At 43.2% G+C, this 18,796-nt stretch overlaps 1 pseudogene; it reads right to left on the bottom strand.

Annotated features, from left to right (window-relative positions):
* Positions 1-910: 910 nt before the first annotated feature.
* On the bottom strand, positions 911-1,545 carry LOC129407635 (cilia- and flagella-associated protein 251-like; annotated as a pseudogene).
* Between the last annotated feature and the right edge of the window lie 17,251 nt (positions 1,546-18,796).

Raw genomic sequence — 18,796 nt, 5'->3', positions numbered from 1 at the left:
TTTGGTCTCGTCTTGGTCTCGGGACCCTGTGGTCTCGGACTGGTCTGGGTCTCGATTAGTGCGGTCTTGACTGTAACGTAGTATTTGGTGGTGGTGCATGTCCGTTCTTAGTCGGTGGAGCGGTTCGTCTGATTAATTCCGATAACGAACGAGACTCCGGCGTGTTAACGAGTTACGAAGCCCCGTGCGGTCGGCGTCCAACTTCTTAGTATTCAGTTTGGATCAAAATTAAATTAAGAAATGGAAAAAGGCTGCATACGAATTTTGCTTTGAACAATCAGACTTATTCTACACGGACGGTCAAAGGTTTGGACTCACTTTTTCATTTATGTTTCTTCTTTGTTTCCGTTGTCGATTCTCACTGAAACACACGAGGAATGTAGTAAACAAAAGATCAACTCCAAATAACTCCCGGTATTAGATTTTTGAAAACCTCCACCCTTTGGTTTGAACCCTTTGCACTCTCAGAGCTGTGAAGTGAAAACCATTTCAGGAGTCTTCATCACGGCTCGTAAAGCCTCGTAAAACCTGCTCTCTTTATTTCCCAACAGGGACGAGGTTTTCTCTGCACAGTGGACATTTTAATCAGAGGCCTGACATGACGCCCAACTCTTCCTCCTCCTTCTCTTTCTCCCCATGTTTCTCATTCTTACTCCTTTTCCTCCTCGTCTTCCTTTTCCACCTCCTTTACTTCCTTGTCCTCCTCATCCTTCTCTTCCTCTTTCTCCTCCCCCTCTTCCTCCTTTTTCTTCCCTTCCCCCTCCTGCTCCTCTTCCTCCTCGTTCTTCTTTACTTCTTCCGCCTTATTATCATTTCCTTTTTCCTCCTCCTTCTTGACTTCCTTGTCTCTCACCTCCTTCTTCTCTTCCTCCTCCTTCTTTTCCTCTTAATCTTTCTCATTCTCTTCCTCCTCTTCCTCCTTCTTTTCCTCCTCCCCCTTCTTCTCGTCCTCTTTCTCCTTCTCTTCCTCCTTTTCTTCCTCATCCTCCTTCTTGACTTCCTCCTCCTTCTCTTTCTCCTAATCTTTCTCATTCTCTTCCTCCTCTTCCTCCTTCTTTTCCTCCTCCCCCTTCTTCTCTTCCTCTTTCTCCTTCTGTTCCTCCTTCTTGACTTCCTCCTCATCCTCATCTTTCTCTTTCTCCCCTTCCTCCTCCCCCTCTTCCTTCTCCTCCTTCTTGATTTTCTCCTCCACCTTCTTCTATCCCTCCTTCTCTTCCTCCTCTTTCTCTTCCTCCTTCTTGACTTCCTCCTCATGTTTCTCTTTCTCCTCCCTTTTCTCCTCCCCCTCTTCCTCCTCCTCCTTCTTGATTTCCTCTTCCTCCTCCATCTTCTTCTATCCCTCCTCCTCCTCTGCCTCCTTCTCTTTCTCGTCCTCTTCTTCCTTCTCTTTCTCCTCATCGTTCTCCTTCTCTTCCTCCCACTCCTCTTTCTCCTTTTCTTCCCCCTCCTCCTCTTCCTTCTCTCTTCCTCCTTCTCCTTTTCTTTTCGCCTTCCTTCCTTCCTCCCACCCTCCTCCTTCTCTTCCTCCTCCTCCTCTTCCATTTCCTCCTTCCCCTCTTCCTCCTCCTCCTTCTTAAATTCCTCCTCCTTCTCTTTCTCTTCATCTTTCTCATTCTCTTCCTCCTTTTCTTCCCACTCCTCCATATCTTCCTTTTCCTCCTTCTAGACTTCCTCCTCATCCTCCATCTAGTCCACTTCCTTCTTCTCTTCCTCCTTTTCTTCCACCATCTCCTTCCTCCTACTCCTTCTTAACTTCCTCCTCCTTCTCATCCTCTTCTGCCTCCTCCTCCTCATCCTTCTTGACTTCCTCTTCATCCTCCTCCTTTTCTCCCCTCACTTTCTCTTCCCACCTCCTCCTTCTCTTCCTTCTTAACTTCCTCCTCTTTCTCATCCTCTTCTGCCTTCTCCTTCCTCTTCCTCCTCCTCTCTTCCTCCGTCTTTATCAGTGCCCTCTCTCCACATGTGTGCTCTGTCCATCCTCGCTCTCCCGCTGACATGAACGGGCCCGGAGTGGAGCTTCTGTCGTCTTTGGTAAACACATTATCACTCCATCATTAGTGTTAAACAGCGTGTGACCAGAGACGACTCATTTCACCCCCATGTGCTTAAAATCATTACAGTTAAAGACGGGAGTATTATACAACATCGATTCTGCATCAAAAAAACAGCTCGAAGAGGTTTAAAAAATGTCATTCGTGCATGTTTGAGTAATCTAGTGATCTTTCCTGATCCTGAGCCATATTCAAACTAGAGATCTGCGCCAGACAGAATTTTCAGTCCGCAAATCCCGTAAGATAGAGGCATTTGCTTTCTTAAGATCTGTCAAACACGGAGAAGCGGAGATAGATTTACCGTATTTTTCTGGAGTATAAGGCTACGTTCAGACTGCAGGGCTTAACGCTTAATTCAGATTTTTCTGTAAAATCCGATGTTTTTGTGAGGTCGTTCACATTTCCAATTAAATGCGTCTTGTATGTGAGCTCCAGTGTGAACGTTAAACGGCCCAAAGTGTCCCGCACGTGCACTGGAGACATGATGACGTCAACCGCAGCGAGCGTCTCTGTGTTTACAGAAGTTGTCCAAACATGGACGCGAGCATTGAGCACCTGGAGATTTTAAAGTTTCTCTCGTACCAGAGCCAGAACATGAACAACTTACTTGTTTTAAGGAGGAGATTGAGAAGGAGAAGGATGATTTTTTTGGCCGTGGTGTTTTGTGGGACAGCGGCAGCGACGTCCGTTGAAAGAAACGTGTGGATGTGGAGACGGAGCCAAGAGTGGTGAGTGGTGATGTGCTTCGCTTCAGTGACACGGAGTTCATTAACAATTTTCACCTACTTCAACGCAGAATAGTGACGTTTGTGGCTTGTTGATAACGTGCAGGTCGGATGAATGCGCTTTGGCCGTTCAGACTGAAGTCGCATGTCAAAAGATCAGATATGTATCGATTTCAGAACCACATATCCAAGTGGTCTGGGTCACATTTGAAAAAATCGGATCTGTGTCGTTCAGACTGTCATTAAAAGATCAGATACAGGTCACATAGAGGCCAAAAAATCTGGAATTTGGGGCTGCAGTGTGAACGTAGCCTAAGTCACACTTTTTTTCATGGTTTGGGTGTTTCCTGTGACTTATACTCCGGTGCGACACACACTTATATATATATATATATATATATATATATATATATATATATATATATATATATATATATATATATATATATATATATATGTATATATACATTCAAATTTTCACACAGGCAGCCTCGAGAGGCTCTAGTCTTGTGTGTCAGGATCTGCTGCTCCTCTTCCTCCTGTACCACTGTCACTTGGCTCTACTGCACATGTCTCCTGCAGAAAGAGCCTCTGTCCTGTCTGTATCATGTCAGTCGATCGCATCATTACTTCTGCACCACTGAAAATTGAACATTTAAACAAACTTAAGAAGACTGAACACAAATGCCCCCAAAAAGAACATCACGAACAAATCCAGAGAGATATCCTTCTGAATTTCCTGGCAACATTTTTGCAGATTACAAACTGCGAGTAGTGAAATATTCAGCCAAAAACGATAATCGAGCAGCAGAAAGAAAGTTTGGAGGAAAGCAGGGATGGAGAACACAGCTTCATGGCAACTGGGAGGATGCACCATGCAACTTTCGTGAAGTCACTGGATGGATGGACAAAGCCTGGACTTCGGTGACACCGAAACCATCCTGTCGGGATTCAGAAAGACCAGAATAATTCTAACTGGAACTGATGCTGAGTCTGACGACAGTGACACAGAAGAGAAAGCAGCACTCAGTTTACCTCTGGAGGTCACGGAGTTGCTCAGAAGTGACACCGAGGATGAGGAATTCGATGGATTTAGTGATTTGGAGTGAGATGGAGAGTTTGGTAAACTTGTTCTGTTCTGTTGTTTATGTTATAATTATCTGAAGAACTGTTCATATGTGACGTTAACAGTCTGTTGTTCTCTGTTCTATTGTTATTACTAGAACTTGACTTTTAAGATTAAATGTCAGTTCTTGGTCTCTGATTTTATAAAATAATTTTCCCCCCATAAAAGTGTGACTTATATAAATTTTTTTCTTCTTCATTACTCATTTTTTGGCTGGTGTGACTTTACACTCTAGTCCAAAAAATACTGTAAGTGTTCATACCTTAACATTTGGCCAAGCTTTTTCGCAGCGTGTCTTAACTTTTGACTTGAAGTGTATTTAAATAGGATCAACATTTTTTGAAAACACTTTTTTTGCAGTGCTCTTTTCGACACACGTCTTTGTAAACGAGAGAAACAAAGAGCCGGATCTTTGAGTTCATAAAAACACATGATGGAATAATCTATGCTCTGACCTATGGCTGCAGCTCATTCAATTCCGTGTTAACACTCCACATTTGTCACCGCTGACCCTTCGCTGATGGATATCGGAACGGCCTGTCTCCACGGCAACAACCTTTTCATTAGTTTTGTTTCATACAGCGAGGACCGGCGCGCACCACGAGGACAAACCTATCTCACCTGACATTTGATCACTTCACATGTCGACGATACAGACGCGGAAGCCAAGTCTGTGTGGAGAATGGAGTTATGAATATTCATTATTGCCAAACAGGAAATTGGTTTGGGCGTTGTATTTTAGCTCACGCGCATACAAACACACGAGAGCACTACATATCCTGCTCTGATTGCTCCGAGCTCGGAAAATAAGATTCAGATTGTGGGTTAAAACAACTGATTCCAGCTTTAAAGGTCATATATTACACAAAATTGACTCTTGTGAGCTTAAAGGTTGTATGGAGGATTTTTTTTTTGTTTCAAATTGTCAATGATAGCATTATAGAGGTGCAGTAGCCTTGTAATTATGATGACCAAAAAAAAGAGAATAAAAATTCATCAACTCTGGACGTGGTGGAGCTAAACATTTGCCAATAGATAACGACACTGCCTCGTTATCTGTGAGCTGACAGGCTGTCAATCAATCTCCCTACGTTTCTAGTGTAACTGACTTGCCTGCGCAACCGGTACGTGGTTTACGTACGCCTGTCACGCAGTCCACAGACGCAAGACGCACAGACGCTGTTTACTCCACCAACGCAACAGTTCTTAGCGGCTTTTTTTGACCTATATCTTCCTCGCAGTTCGCACAAAGTTTGTTGCAATGGCGACAAGAATCCAGGAGCAGTTAGCCGCAAAAGAAAGTCCGTTTTTGAGGTCGCTGAAAGAAGAAGACAAGGGGAAAAGCAGCGAAGCCAAACTAAGGTGATTCTTGTAGATTCATTCCAGCGATGGCGCAACTGAAGCAGACGCAGGGTCTAAAGACTGACGCACTGGTCGCCAAATTACTCCTGGACAGGAAACTTCTGCTTATTATGAAAACGTACTTTATTTCCAAGAGCTAGACAAACGTTTTTCAGGACACGAAAGCGATATCCTATGTCTGAAAACGTAATTTTCAATTTTCAAGGCAAAGAAAGAGTCCGCTTGCTGCTGCGTGTTGTAGCTAGTTCATTCGCACTGAATCTCCGCGCAACCTTCTCTGCACCCCCTTTCCTGCTCCTGTCCCCGCTGCCCGATCCGCTCTTCTCCCTGCTTCCTCACTTCTCGTCCGCGAACGAAATGTCCGCGCACCCGCTCCCCCCGCTCCCCCCGCTCCTCACTTCTCCGTCTTGCCTAACCAACACTGTAGTTAGTTGTTTACAGGTCATGTGCAGCGCACCGGCTGTAAACAAACACCTGTTTCTGGCGTAAAGAGGAGGCGGGAGGAGGTGTTTCTACGTAGGAGCTGTGGGGGGGGGGTGGTTTCACGCATGCGCAACATTTGAAAAAGGACAAACAGTCGCTGGATTTCTCGTTCCTTGGAAAATCCTCTATACAACCTTTAAAGTTATAATGTTGTTATCTCATCAAAAACATACCTTGTGTTCTGTTTAGTGCTTTCAAATGATTCATTTTTTAAGTCAGATTAATCACACTTTAGAATTTTGATTAATCACGAATAATCGCAGTTAATTATTCCTCAACAATAGACCCAAATATTTTGACAAAAACACAATTTATAGTCAGAAAGTTATATTGACATTTTTTAAATGTCAGTATAACAATCAGCCAGCAGTTGTATCTTGGCGGTCTTACTTGTGCAGTACAGTTCGTTTATTCTTGTAGAAATCGTCCCCCTCAAGCGTTTGTATGACGGATCACCTGTGGCGATGTGCATGACGTTTTGCAGCCCTTGGTCTTCAATGATGTTAATTGGCCTGCATGCTGTGGCTGTCCATTTTGTCAAGGCGTTGGTCAGCTTCTCAGTGTGTGAGGGTTTCATCCTGCCCCTCCTACCCCTCCCTTCCCTGTTCTTTCTCTCCTTACCCTATTTGGTTTTTCCTGGGCGGACCCCAATCACTCACCTGCTGAGCTCCACTCCTGATCCTCGTCAACTAATCATCTCCAGCAATAAAAGACCTGCTGACCTGCTCTCCAGTGCCAGATCGTTCCGTCATCCCAGCGGTGAACTGCTCAGGCTTTTTTAAGATTTTTTGAGAATTCCCCAGACTTTTTTTGATGCTTACTGTCAGAATAATTCTATTATCCCATATTTGCTAAATGCTCGTGTGATATTCTATGCCTATGAGTTAACCATTTATGTACTACAATTCTTTGATTTATAATGTACCAATCACTTGTATGAATATGAATAACCTCTTTGTGTTCGACAACTGTGTGCAGTGTCCTATCGCTCTAGTGAACCTCGAGATGATTCCTCACATGAAGCCAACTCCCACTGTCACACATGCAAGAGTTATGATGGTGTCTGTCCAAACCTAAGGCACCTCCTGATTGTTAATCATGTTTTATGTGTTTTGTACTATGCATAGCTGCACCAGTTTCTTATTATGTCTTGGCTGTTTCCCCTTCCCCTTGAGAATTATCATTCTGTAACTAGGGCCTCCTAATGAAATAAAAGGAGGAGAGCGGCCTTGAGTCATCAGAACGTGTGGAGACTGTTGGTTTTGATGCCCACTCTCTGCCCGTTCTCCTCGCGAGTAAAACTGAATTAATCTCTTGTCTGTCTTCTTGTTTTTAAATGTCTAGATAAACCTAACATTTACTTGGTCCTTCGTATGCCGGTGCCCAACACACCTGAGGACTCCAGCGGACGTTAAGAATCCAGAAAGACTGAGGCCACAGCCCTCTGCTACGAGGTGACATACCCTTTCCGGGCTGGTTATCTTCTCGCCGGTTGGACTCTGACGGTTGACGGGGAGACCGAGGAGAAAGGCAACAGACTGTGAGTAGGCCTTTTGTTAAAAAAGCGAGTGACTGGGGGTCATTGCGCGTAGAGAAACCCTATAAATCCTAGGCTCTAATAGGTGAAAGGGCGGCGGAGCCCCACTACTAGGTGTAATTTGACAGGCTAGTGAGTAAAAGTCCGTTTATACAGGACGGCGGAGTCCTCCCAGGGTTAAATTCCGTTGGCGCCGAGAAAATAAGAAAATCAATAAAAATTTAAAAACCGAAAATAATAAAAACTGAGTGTGAATGGAAGATAATAACCACTAGGTTGTTGTCCTCATACCAATCGATTGAGAAAGGAAATAGTGAGTCTTTTGTGGATGTAAAGACAAGATTTCTCCACCTTGACGGGTTGAAGTGAGAAATACCACAAAGATTGTTTAATCACTATCTCAATCAAGAAAAGTTAAACCAGTTCTTAGAGACCTCCCCAGGAGTGATAGGACTGGTCCAAATTCTTTTAATATGGGTAACAAACATTCTACAGGGAGACCTAGAGATAGGCTAAAATGCAAGGATTATAAAGTTCTTGAAAATAATGACAAGAATAACGTTAAATATTTGGATAAATGGATAACGAAATACAATTTTGAGGGGCGACTTAATGTGTCAGACCTTGAGGCACTGCGCACAAATTAAAGAAAGAACCAAAAATAATGAAAGGAAGATGTGCAAAAATGGCATTAGAGAGTTAGAGAATTGGTTAGAGACAGCCAGACTAAGAGAGAGCCGTCTGAAAAGAAAGCAGGAAAATAAAGAAATTCTATCGAAAGCAGACACAATGCTTTTCCAAAACAAAGAAGATTATGAGACAGTTGTTGCTAGTAGATGCCCACTCTCTGCCCGTTCTCCTCATGAGTAAACTGAATTAATCTCTTGTCTGTCTTCTTGTTTTTAAATGTCTAGATAAACCTAACACTTACCTGTTTCTTCTGTACTATCCCCAGCACTTCATTTGGAGCCAGCCTCATCCCGTACCCACCAGTTTCTGTAAGCCTCCGGTCAGCCTCCATCTCCACAGACGTCCCACCTGCAGCCGACTCGGACCCGTCCTGCCTCCCCTGGAATCTATCCCCCCACCAAGACTATTTTTGTGTAATAAATACTTTTTACCCTCTGCATATTTGGGTCCGACCAGTGATTCCTTAACACAGTGGTACATTTGTTGACGACATTGCCGCGGGTTCACTCCGCCAGAGTTGCTTGTCGTGGTCGGCTTGTTGTCTATGTACAAGTCACGTCTTTGCTAGCCACTGAATCAAACACGTGTTTTGCTTTACGATGGTATTTCAAGCTTGATGAGCTTCTGTGGAAAGAGAGTTCATCACCACAATATGTGCAGACTACCTTAGTTTTATCTAAAATCCGGTCGGGGAGTTTTTTGAAGAGAAATTTGCCGCTGAGCACACCTGTCATAGTCTCATTAGCCATCTTTGCATCGGCGCATGGACAGACCTGATCACTGACCTTAAAGGTTGTATGGAGGATTTTTTTTGTTTTTTGTTTTTGTTTCAAATTGTCAATGATAGCATTATAGAGATGCAGTAGCCTTGTAATTATGATGACCAAAAAAAAGGGAATAAAAATTCATCAACTCTGGACGTGGTGGGGCTAAACATTTGCCAATAGATAACGACACTGCCTCGTTATCTGTGAGCTGTCAATCAAACTCCCTATGTTTCTAGCGTAACTGACTTGCCTGCGCGCTGCCATTACGTGGTTTGCGTACGCCTGTCACGCAGTCCACAGACGCACAGACGCTGTTTACTCCACCAACGCAACAGTTCTTAGCGGCTTTTTTGACCTATATCTTCCTCGCAGTTCGCACACAAAGTTTATTGCAATGGCGACAAGAATCCAGGAGCAGTTCGCCCCAAAACAAAGTCCGTTTTTGAGGTCGCTGAAAGAAGAAGACAAGGGGAAAAGCAGCGAAACCAAACTAAGGTGATTCTTGAAGATTCATTCCAGCGATGGCGCAACTGAAGCAGACGCAGGGTCTAAAGACTGACGCACTGGTCGCCAAATTACTCCTGGACAGGAAACTTCTGCTTATTATGAAAACGTACTTTATTTCCAAGAGTTAGACAAACGTTTTTCAGGACACGAATGCGATATCCTATGTCTGAAAACTTAATTTTCAAGGCAAAGAAAGAGTCCGCTTGCTGCTGCGTGTGTTGTAGTAGTAGCTAGTTCATTCGCACGGAATCTCCGTGCCCCCCTCTGCCCGTTCCGCTCTTCTCCCTGCTCCTCACGGAATCTCCACGCACCGCTCCCCTCTCCTCTCTCCTCCCCGTGCTCCGCTCTTCCCCCTGCTTCTCACTTCTCGTCCGCGCACGAAATGTCCGCACACCCGCTCCCCCCGCTCCTCACTTCTCCGTCTTGCCTAACCAACACTGTAGTTAGTTGTTTACAAGTCATGTGCAGCGCACCGGTTTCTGGCGGAAGGAGGCGTTTCTACGTAGGAGCTGTAGGGGAGGGGGGGTGGTTTCACGCATGCGCAACATTTGAAAAAGGACAAACAGTCGCTGGATTTCTCGTTCCTTGGAAAATCCTCTATACAACCTTTAATAACCTGTGCGGCCTTTCAGGTCACCATCCGCATCCGCGCTTTCGACAGGAGCCTGTCCGACCAAAATAACTAATGCAACTAGAGCGCTGTGTCGACGCCGAAGACGCGCGGCAAAAACGCAGGACGCTCTAGTCGCGCGTCCACATTGACTTTACGTAGAAACTGGACGCTTTGACGCTTTGGTGTGAACGGCCCTTTATAGGAATCTGGTGGACTCTCTCTGATCTGATTGGTCTAAACCCCAAGCATCTGCTGTGCTAGTGAACCAGAAAGTAACACTGGTGCACTGTTAGCATGCTAGTTGTTGTTAGTGTTGCTGTCATCACTCCTGAAACTCCTCTCTGGTCACTGAAAGTTGTGAAAAATGCTCACAAACTCATCCTGGAGAGTATTTAAGATGCTCTGAATGCGTAAGGTAAGTGAGGCATAACTTAACACTGTAAAAACGCACCGCCTTAAATCTTCACGTCACAATATTTTACCGCTTCATCAGTGAAACGGTAAACCAGCACAATTACATAATCACTGCGCGGTTTGAAAGCTGTTTTCTCCGTACCTGCTCGCGCCGGAGAGACGCCTGACATGAGAAGAAAGCCCAGGTCTGTTCTTAGCGACGCTCAGTGACAGGTGAGGAAGAGGAGACGGAACAACAAAGAACCATCTGAGCCTTCACCTGGAGCTACCCCCCGCCACACGTCAGCCTGCAGAAGAACACTTTTACATAACCTAACCCAGATATGCGCTTTTCAGTTCTCCATCTGCAGAGCCACCTCCCCAGAGAAGTGCCTCGAAGTCTGTGGGTGAGTTATAGTCAGAATTTTCACTTGTTTTTGAAGTTTAAAGGTCAAATATGACACGAAATTGATTCTTTATGAGCTTTGAGACGTGTTATATTGGTGTTACCTCATCAAAAATAAACCCGGAGTTGTGTTTTGTTTCATTTACATGTGTTTGAATAATGTTTATCATTAGTCTGTCTACATCTCTAAAGCTCAAAATGCTCTGTTCCACCTTGTGATGTCATGTAGTGGATAGTTTTGTGTGAATATTCCCTTCCCCCAGATCCTATCCACCTGCCCTCCCCCACACAGGTCTTTGGAGTAAATGCATTTTTTTTGTGTTTCAAGCAATGATGAGTTTCAGTAACAGCTGATAATATATGTTTTTTAATATTTTCTTTTTAAAATTATTATTGTATTCACTATAATTTTATGTATTATATATATATTTTTGCAGGTCTGAACCAGGACTAAACCAGGTCTAAACCAGGACTAAACCAGGTCTAAACCGGGTCTAAACCAGGATTAAACTAGGTCTAAACCAGGACTAAACCGGGTCTAAACCAGGATTAAACTAGGTCTAAACCAGGTCTAAACCAGGACTAAACCACACTTAAAAAAGGACTAAACCAGGACTAAACCAGGTCTAAACCAGGACTAAACCAGGTCTAAACCAGGACTAAACCACACTTAAAAAAGGACTAAACCAGGACTAAACCAGGTCTAAACCAGGTCTAATCCAGGACTAAACCAGGACTAAACCAGGTCTAAACCAGGTCTAAACCAGGACTAAACCGGGTCTAAACCAGGATTAAACTAGGTCTAAACCAGGTCTAAACCAGGACTAAACCACACTTAAAAAAGGACTAAACCAGGTCTAAACCAGGACTAAACCAGGTCTAAACCAGGTCTAAACCAGGACTAAACCACACTTAAAAAAGGACTAAACCAGGTCTAAACCAGGACTAAAACCAGGACTAGACCAGGCCTAAACCAGAACTAATCCTGGACTTGAGAGAGAGAGAGGGAGAACCCCGAGCCTGCAGAGCCCTGTGCCATTCCTTTCACCCGGGTTCACATTCAGACCCGTCCCGACACTCAGTCCTGGTTCAGTCCTGGTTCAGTCCTGGTTTAGTCCGCGCGTGTCGTGCCTCCCCCAGTGGCTCTTTTCATCTTTTCATTCATTTTCTGACCTACAGTGTGGTATAATGTCGTTTCTTCATCACACACAGACCTGGAGTTGTGTTTTGTTTCATTCAGAATCCAAGTTTTTCTTTCACACAGAAAACTAGAATCATTTGGATGATCTGAGCCCTGGTAAAAGGATAAAAAGACAGACAAAAGATTATTCAAACACGTGTGAATGAAACTAAACCCCACTAACGACGTGATTATAACATGACTTGAAGCTCCCAAGAGTCAATTTTGTGTAATATAAGACCTTTAAGTACCAAAGTGTATAAGCCTATTCGAGAAAAGGCAAATCACCTTCCCCTTTTCTTTTTCTTTTATCTGACTTTCTTTATAATAGTGAGACAAGCCATCCGCAGATAGTCATAAAACAACATTACTTATGGTTGAATGGAGTGATTATGATGGCACTTAGGCCAATTACAGCGGGGGAACAGTGCGTTTCAATATAAAGGCTTCTCTTGGCTCGGTCCTCCCACCTCTAGCATTATCTCCCCCCCCCCACGCTCCTCCAGTCAATAATTACAGGTCACTTCAAGTCTCCGTGTGCGCGTGTGGGAGCCCATTAGAACATTATGCGAATGTATGGGGGAAATGATTAATGATTCGAAGCCAGAGAGTCGTTTTATAGACGGTGTTCATATTCGCAAATGTGATCTTATGACGTCAGCCATGGCTGAAATGATAATACTCCCTACAGTGGAGACGTGGACCAGACTGGGTTAGACTCTATAATCCGTGTATCATTCGTTCATTCGTTTTTCAATATAAAACCAAAAATAAGAAAACCAAAAAACAACAGTTTTCTTCGTTATTTGTCTCCAAAACCAAAATGAAAAAACGGATAACGATTCGTTTTTTCAGTTTTCGATTTTGTGTTTAAATGAAGAATGGAAAAAATGGATAACAGCCGTTTCCCGTTTACGTGACTTCCGTGACTGCGATGCCGAACTTTTGCACCGCATACGGACTGAACTAGGACTGATCCAGGTCCGAGACCAGAGCGGGACCAGAGCGGGACCAGACCAGGACCAGAGCAGGACTGGGGCGGACTCCAAGCTTTGACTCTGAGCCTCTGCGGGGTCCAAGCCTCAGCTTCGAGCTCCGGCCCTGCTGTGGCTCTGAGCCTCCGGTCTGGTCCTGGTCTTGTCTCGGTCTTGTCTCTGTCTCAGGCCCGCTCTGGTCCCGGTCTGGTCCCAGTCTCAGTGCGCTCTGCCCGGTCTGATCCCGGACCTGGTCCATTTGAACCAAAAGCTCTTAGTTCGGTTCGTTTTCGTTGGTGTGAAAGCGTCAGTTGGATGCTTTGCACCACCTCGGAACCAGCCGCGGTTCTGGAGCAGCTCGTCCGGACCTGTAGTCCACAGAACATTCTCACTTTCCCCGCACGGAACCAGCACGGAGACGATGACACGGAACCGCTCGGACCGCTGGTCTCGGTCTCAGTTCCGCTCTGATCCCGCTCTGGTCTCGGACCTGGATCAGTCCTGGTTCACTCCGTACGCGGTGCAAAAGTTCGGCATCGCAGTCACGGAAGTCACGTAAACGGGAAACGGCCGTTATCCGTTTTTTCCATTCTTCATTTAAACACAAAATCGAAAACTGAAAAAACGAATCGTTATCCGTTTTTTCATTTTGGTTTTGGAGACAAATAAAGAAGAAAACTGTTGTTTTTTCGTTTTCTTATTTTTGGTTTTATATTGAAAAACGAATGAATGAATGATACACGGATTCTCTATCGCAGTGTGTTGAGGGTTCATATTATCTGGGTTAGAATTATATTGTGGAACTTGCTTCTTTAACTCTCAGATTGCAGATTTGTTGCCAGTGTTGGGGAGTAACAGATTACATGTACTGGAGTAATCAGAGTACAAATTATGAGTAACTGTATTCGGTTATAGTTACTGTTTCAGTGAGTGGTAATTGGATTACAGTTACTTTGTTGGAATAAATGGATTACACTGTGGCGGTACTTTCCTGTTTTCACATTTTGGACTAAACCAGGACTAAAACCAGGACTAAACTAGGACTAAACCAGGTCTAAACCAGGACTAAACCAGGTAAACCAGGACTAAACCAGGATTAAACCAGGTCTAAACCAGGTCTAAACCAGGATTAAACCAGGACTAAACCAGGACTAAACCAGGACTAAACCACCAGGACCCAGGTCTAAACCAGGACTAAACCAGGACTAAACCAGGTCTAAACCAGGTCTAAACCAGGACTAAACCAGGACTAAACCAGGACTAACCAGGTAAACCAGGTCTAAACCAGGTCTCTAAACCAGGTCTAAACCAGGACTAAACCAGGACTAAACCAGGTAAACTAAACCAGGTCTAAACCAGGTCTAAACCAGGACTAAACCAGGACTAAAAACCAGGACTAAACCAGGACTAAACCAGGTCTAAACCAGGTCTAAACCAGGTAAAACCAGGACTAAAACCAGGTCTAAAAACCAGGTCTAAACCAGGTCTAAACCAGGTCTAAACCAGGACTAAAACCAGGAACTAAACCAGGACTAAACCAGGTCTAAACCAGGTCTAAACCAGGTCTAAACCAGGTCTAAACCAGGACTAAACCAGGTCTAAACCAGGACTAAACCAGGTCTAAACCAGGACTAAACCAGGATTAAAACCAGGTCTAAACCAGGTCTAAACCAGGACTAAACCAGGACTAAAACCAGACTAAACCAGGACTAAACCAGGACTAAACCAGGTCTAAACCAGGACTAAACCAGGATTAAAACCAGGTCTAAACCAGGTCTAAACCAGGTCTAAACCAGGACTAAAACCAGGATTAAAACCAGGTCTAAACCAGGACTAAACCAGGACTAAACCAGGTCTAAACCAGGTCTAAACCAGGACTAAACCAGGTCTAAACCAGGATTAAAACCAGGACTAAACCAGGACTAAACCAGGTCTAAACCAGGACTAAACCAGGACTAAAACCGGATTAAAACAGTACTAAACCATGCTGCGTGGACGTGTTTCCTTCTCTTCTATCAATAATATTTTTAATTTGGTTAAGTAAAGTCTGGGCTTTTTATTGTCTTTTAGCAGATAAAACATCTCACGTGAAGATATCGTTGTCTTTGCTTCTCTACAGCAAATCAAGTAATCCAAAGTATTCAGATTACATTACTCACTTTAAGTAATTTAATGGATTACGTTACAAACTACATTTTGGGGTATGTAATCTGTACATTAGGGGAATACATAAAAAGTAACCTTCGCAACACTGTTTGTTGACCTGGTTTATGGTTCATATTTCTGTAATTACTGGGACTAACATGGCTCACACTTGACTGACATGTGCATCACTCCGAATTGAGTTCTAGACATTATCAATTTGGGATGCCGCTCTCTGATAGTGATCGGAAAAGGCAAGGCAAGTTTATTTGTATAGCACAATTCATACACAAAGTAATTCAAAGTGCTTTACAGAATAAGAAATACATTAAAATCACAATAAAAACTAATCAAAACATAAATAATCATCATAAAATTAAAGATTAAAATTAATAAAGAGAGAGACAGAGCAAATACACAGAGCGTCATGATGATTATTTAGCATAACAACAATAGAACAAGCTGAAAAATCTAACTTTAGTTAAAGGGACAGTTCAGAATTTTGGACATAGGACCTCGTTTCCTAGTGAGCCAGAGTGTTGGAGACATGTGGAGACACTGTTTTTAAAAATGTTCCATCCAGTCTTTGTATTTGCAGAGGTCACTGGTGCTAGGCTAGTGCATGTCAATGGCCATAGTTATCCTGACATTAAAAACAGTCTTACCCACTCCACAAAACACCCGAAGCTAAAATTATTATTACACCAGACTGTCGATGTAAATGTCTGTGTCGATAGAATAATTTTAGAAGTAAAACCAACCTCGCATTTGAAGGATTTATGTCTGAGCAGCAGCAGTGAGTTGTTCTTCCTGATAGAAAGCTTGGCGGAGGCGGACTGATATATGAGAAAATAGTCCCTCAACATGTGACGATTCACGCGATTGTGATAGAAATTTAGATTGTGGAAAGATTTCTCTCAATCTGTCTTGTGTAAATTAATGTGATTTCTACCTGAAACCCAGACCAGTCATTAACATGTGTAAAGGTTCATCAGGCACAACTGTCTCCGCCTTCAGGAAGCCCTTTGTTGTCCTCAACTGTATGTTAATTTAGTACCACCCTCTGAAACCAAAGTCACTCTGCTTTGATATGTATGTAACTTGTATTTCTGTATAAAGACTCAGAGCTCAAATGCTCTGGGGAGGGAGATGGGAGAGACATGGAAGGGACATGGGGGAGACACGGTGAGAGGCTGTTGGGCTTTGGCCGAAACAGGCCTAGGCCCTGTCCATATCTGCTGTAACAAGAATAAACCTTGGTCTATATTCCAAAAACTCATCGGGCTTCGCAAATGGATTCATTATTTATCTTCAAGAGATATATAATTTTTTCCACAACACGATGCAAGGTGATTTATTTGAAACATTATTCTATCGACACAGACATTCACATCGACAGTCTGGTGTAATAATAGATTTGCTTCGGGTGTTTTGTGGAGTGGATAAGACTGTTTTTAGTGGCAGGATAACTATGGCCATTGACATGCACTAGCCTAGCACCAGCGACTTCTGCAAATACAAGGACTGGATAGAATATTTAAAAAAGTGTCTCCACACATTTCCAACACTCTGGCTCACTAAGAAATGAGGTCCTATGTCCAAAATTCCGCACTGTGCCTTTAAATCCATTTGAGAGAGAGAGAGAGAGAAAAAAAAACAGACATCTTTCCTGTCCACAAATGCACAGAGAGTTTACCTTCTGCATGTTTTGCACAAACTAAATAAAATAGGCTGAAGTACGTCTCTCTGTGCCGCAATGTTTTTTTTTTGGTTTGTTTAAGTGCTTCACCTTTAGCTTCTGCACAGTCTGTCTTGCTGTTCAAAGTTAGGGCATATCCACAGGAAACAGAAACTGACACAAAGTTCAACATCTTGTTTGTCAGAATAAATAAACAAAACATTTGTTTTTCTCAGTAGCATGAGATTATCACTGTTATTTAACTCCAAAGAAATAACTGTTGTCTGTGGCAAAAGGAGAAATTCTGTTTGTTGACTGGACAAAATTTTGATCGAATACATTTCAGAGCTCATCCAAACTGCTTCTTCAGTTCTGATCAGATGCTGGTGGACACTGCCTTATATGTGCCTGAAGGAAAGAGCTAACTACAGTGAAACTACTCTGAAAATAACACACCTACCTGTTTACAGTTTCTGTTAGTTAGACCTATTGAACTTGCCTGGCCCTGAATTATGCTAATATGACACTCAGTGCAAGTTCAATAGGCCTAACCAACAGAAACAGTAAACAAGTAGTTAGTTTCAGAGTAGTTTCATTGTAGTTAGCTCCTCCCTTCAGACAGATTTAAGGAAGTGTCCACCAGCGTTTAAACCAAAACTGAAGAAACAGCTTGGATGAGCTGAGAAACATATTCAACCAAATAAACTTTTGTCCAGTCGACAAATTGAATTTCTCCTTCTGTCACAGATTCTACTTGGACGACTGAGGGATTTTACACAAAGGACTAAGAGGCCATGAGATTACTAAGGCGAGTTTGTTGAGCCAATGCCAAACAAATGTTGATAAGGTTAAACTTTATCTCGTTTTCATTTGGATATGTCTTTCAGAAACAGAAAAATGTCCTATAGAGATATAATCATGGGTTTCAAGCTCAGGAAACCATCCTCCGTGGTCAAAGCAATTAAGCAATTCAAAACAAAATATTATATCTTTGTAGAAATGGGGAAATGTTCTCGATGAGTCCTTGAAGTCAGGAAGAAATTGTCTGTCTGAAACCCATGAACAGGCCCTTGCCCTCTGAAATTATGACTTATCACATTTAGAGCAGGGGTCTTCAACCTTTTTCTTCTAGTGAGCTACTTTTACAAAAAGAAAATGCCAAAAAAAGCTACTTATTTTAGCGGTCACAAGTAATTGAGCTTAGGAAAACCTTAAACATAAATCTTTATCCATTTATTAGTGCACAAAGTTTAGGGTGACCAGATTTCCAAAATAAAAAAACTGGGACATTCCTGTTTTTTTTTTTTGGTGATTGGTAATAATAAAACTGTGAAACGAGTGCGTCATTAATGAGAATTGTTATGTAGAGACCATTCCATGACTAACATGAGTCAGTACAATGGTCCCTCGTTTATTGCAGGGGTTACGTTAAAAAAAATAACCCGCAGTAGGTGAAATCTGCGAAGTAGTCAACTTTATATTTTACAATTATTATATCTGTTTTAAGTCTGTAAAACCCCTCACCACACACTTTATACACTTTTCTCACACAGGACAGTTACAACCCTTTTTACTTCCTTCTTAAAACTTATTGCTGCTGTCGTCCTTTTGTTATTTTCCTCCTTTATGTAACAAACCGAAGATTCATTTATTCCGTAATGGAGCCCTACAGCGCAGAGTCCTGCACGGGTCCATTTTTGGAGACCCACACCCGCCCATTAACCTGAGATTATATCAAACTTTTGCGCTGCATACGCCACGGACTGAACCAAGACTAAACCAGGACTAACCCGGGACTAACCTAGGACTGATTTCAGGACTGAAGAGGAGGACTAAACCAGTGACTTAAACTGGGACTTAAACTGCTAAACCAGACTTTTGCGCCGCGTACAGAGTGAACCAAGACTAAACCAGGATTAAAACAGGACTGAACCAGGACTGAACTAGGACTAAAACAGGAGTAAACCAGGACTAACCCAGAACTGAAACAGGACTCACTGTCGGGACAGGCTCGGAGGTGACCGCAGGAGAAAGGACCGACGGAGAGCTCCACACCTCACGGAGTTAAACGCGGCAATTGCCCGATTGCGCTTTGTGGACAAACTGCTCTGCGTTCTCTCTCTTAAGTCCAAGATTAGTCCTGGTTTAGACCTGGTGTAGTT

Source organism: Boleophthalmus pectinirostris, unplaced genomic scaffold, assembly GCF_026225935.1.
Source record: "Boleophthalmus pectinirostris isolate CB_2022bp ecotype Guang Dong unplaced genomic scaffold, ASM2622593v1 HiC_scaffold_13, whole genome shotgun sequence".
Lineage (NCBI taxonomy): Eukaryota > Metazoa > Chordata > Actinopteri > Gobiiformes > Gobiidae > Boleophthalmus > Boleophthalmus pectinirostris.
This window is presented reverse-complemented; position numbering and strand designations above follow the sequence as displayed.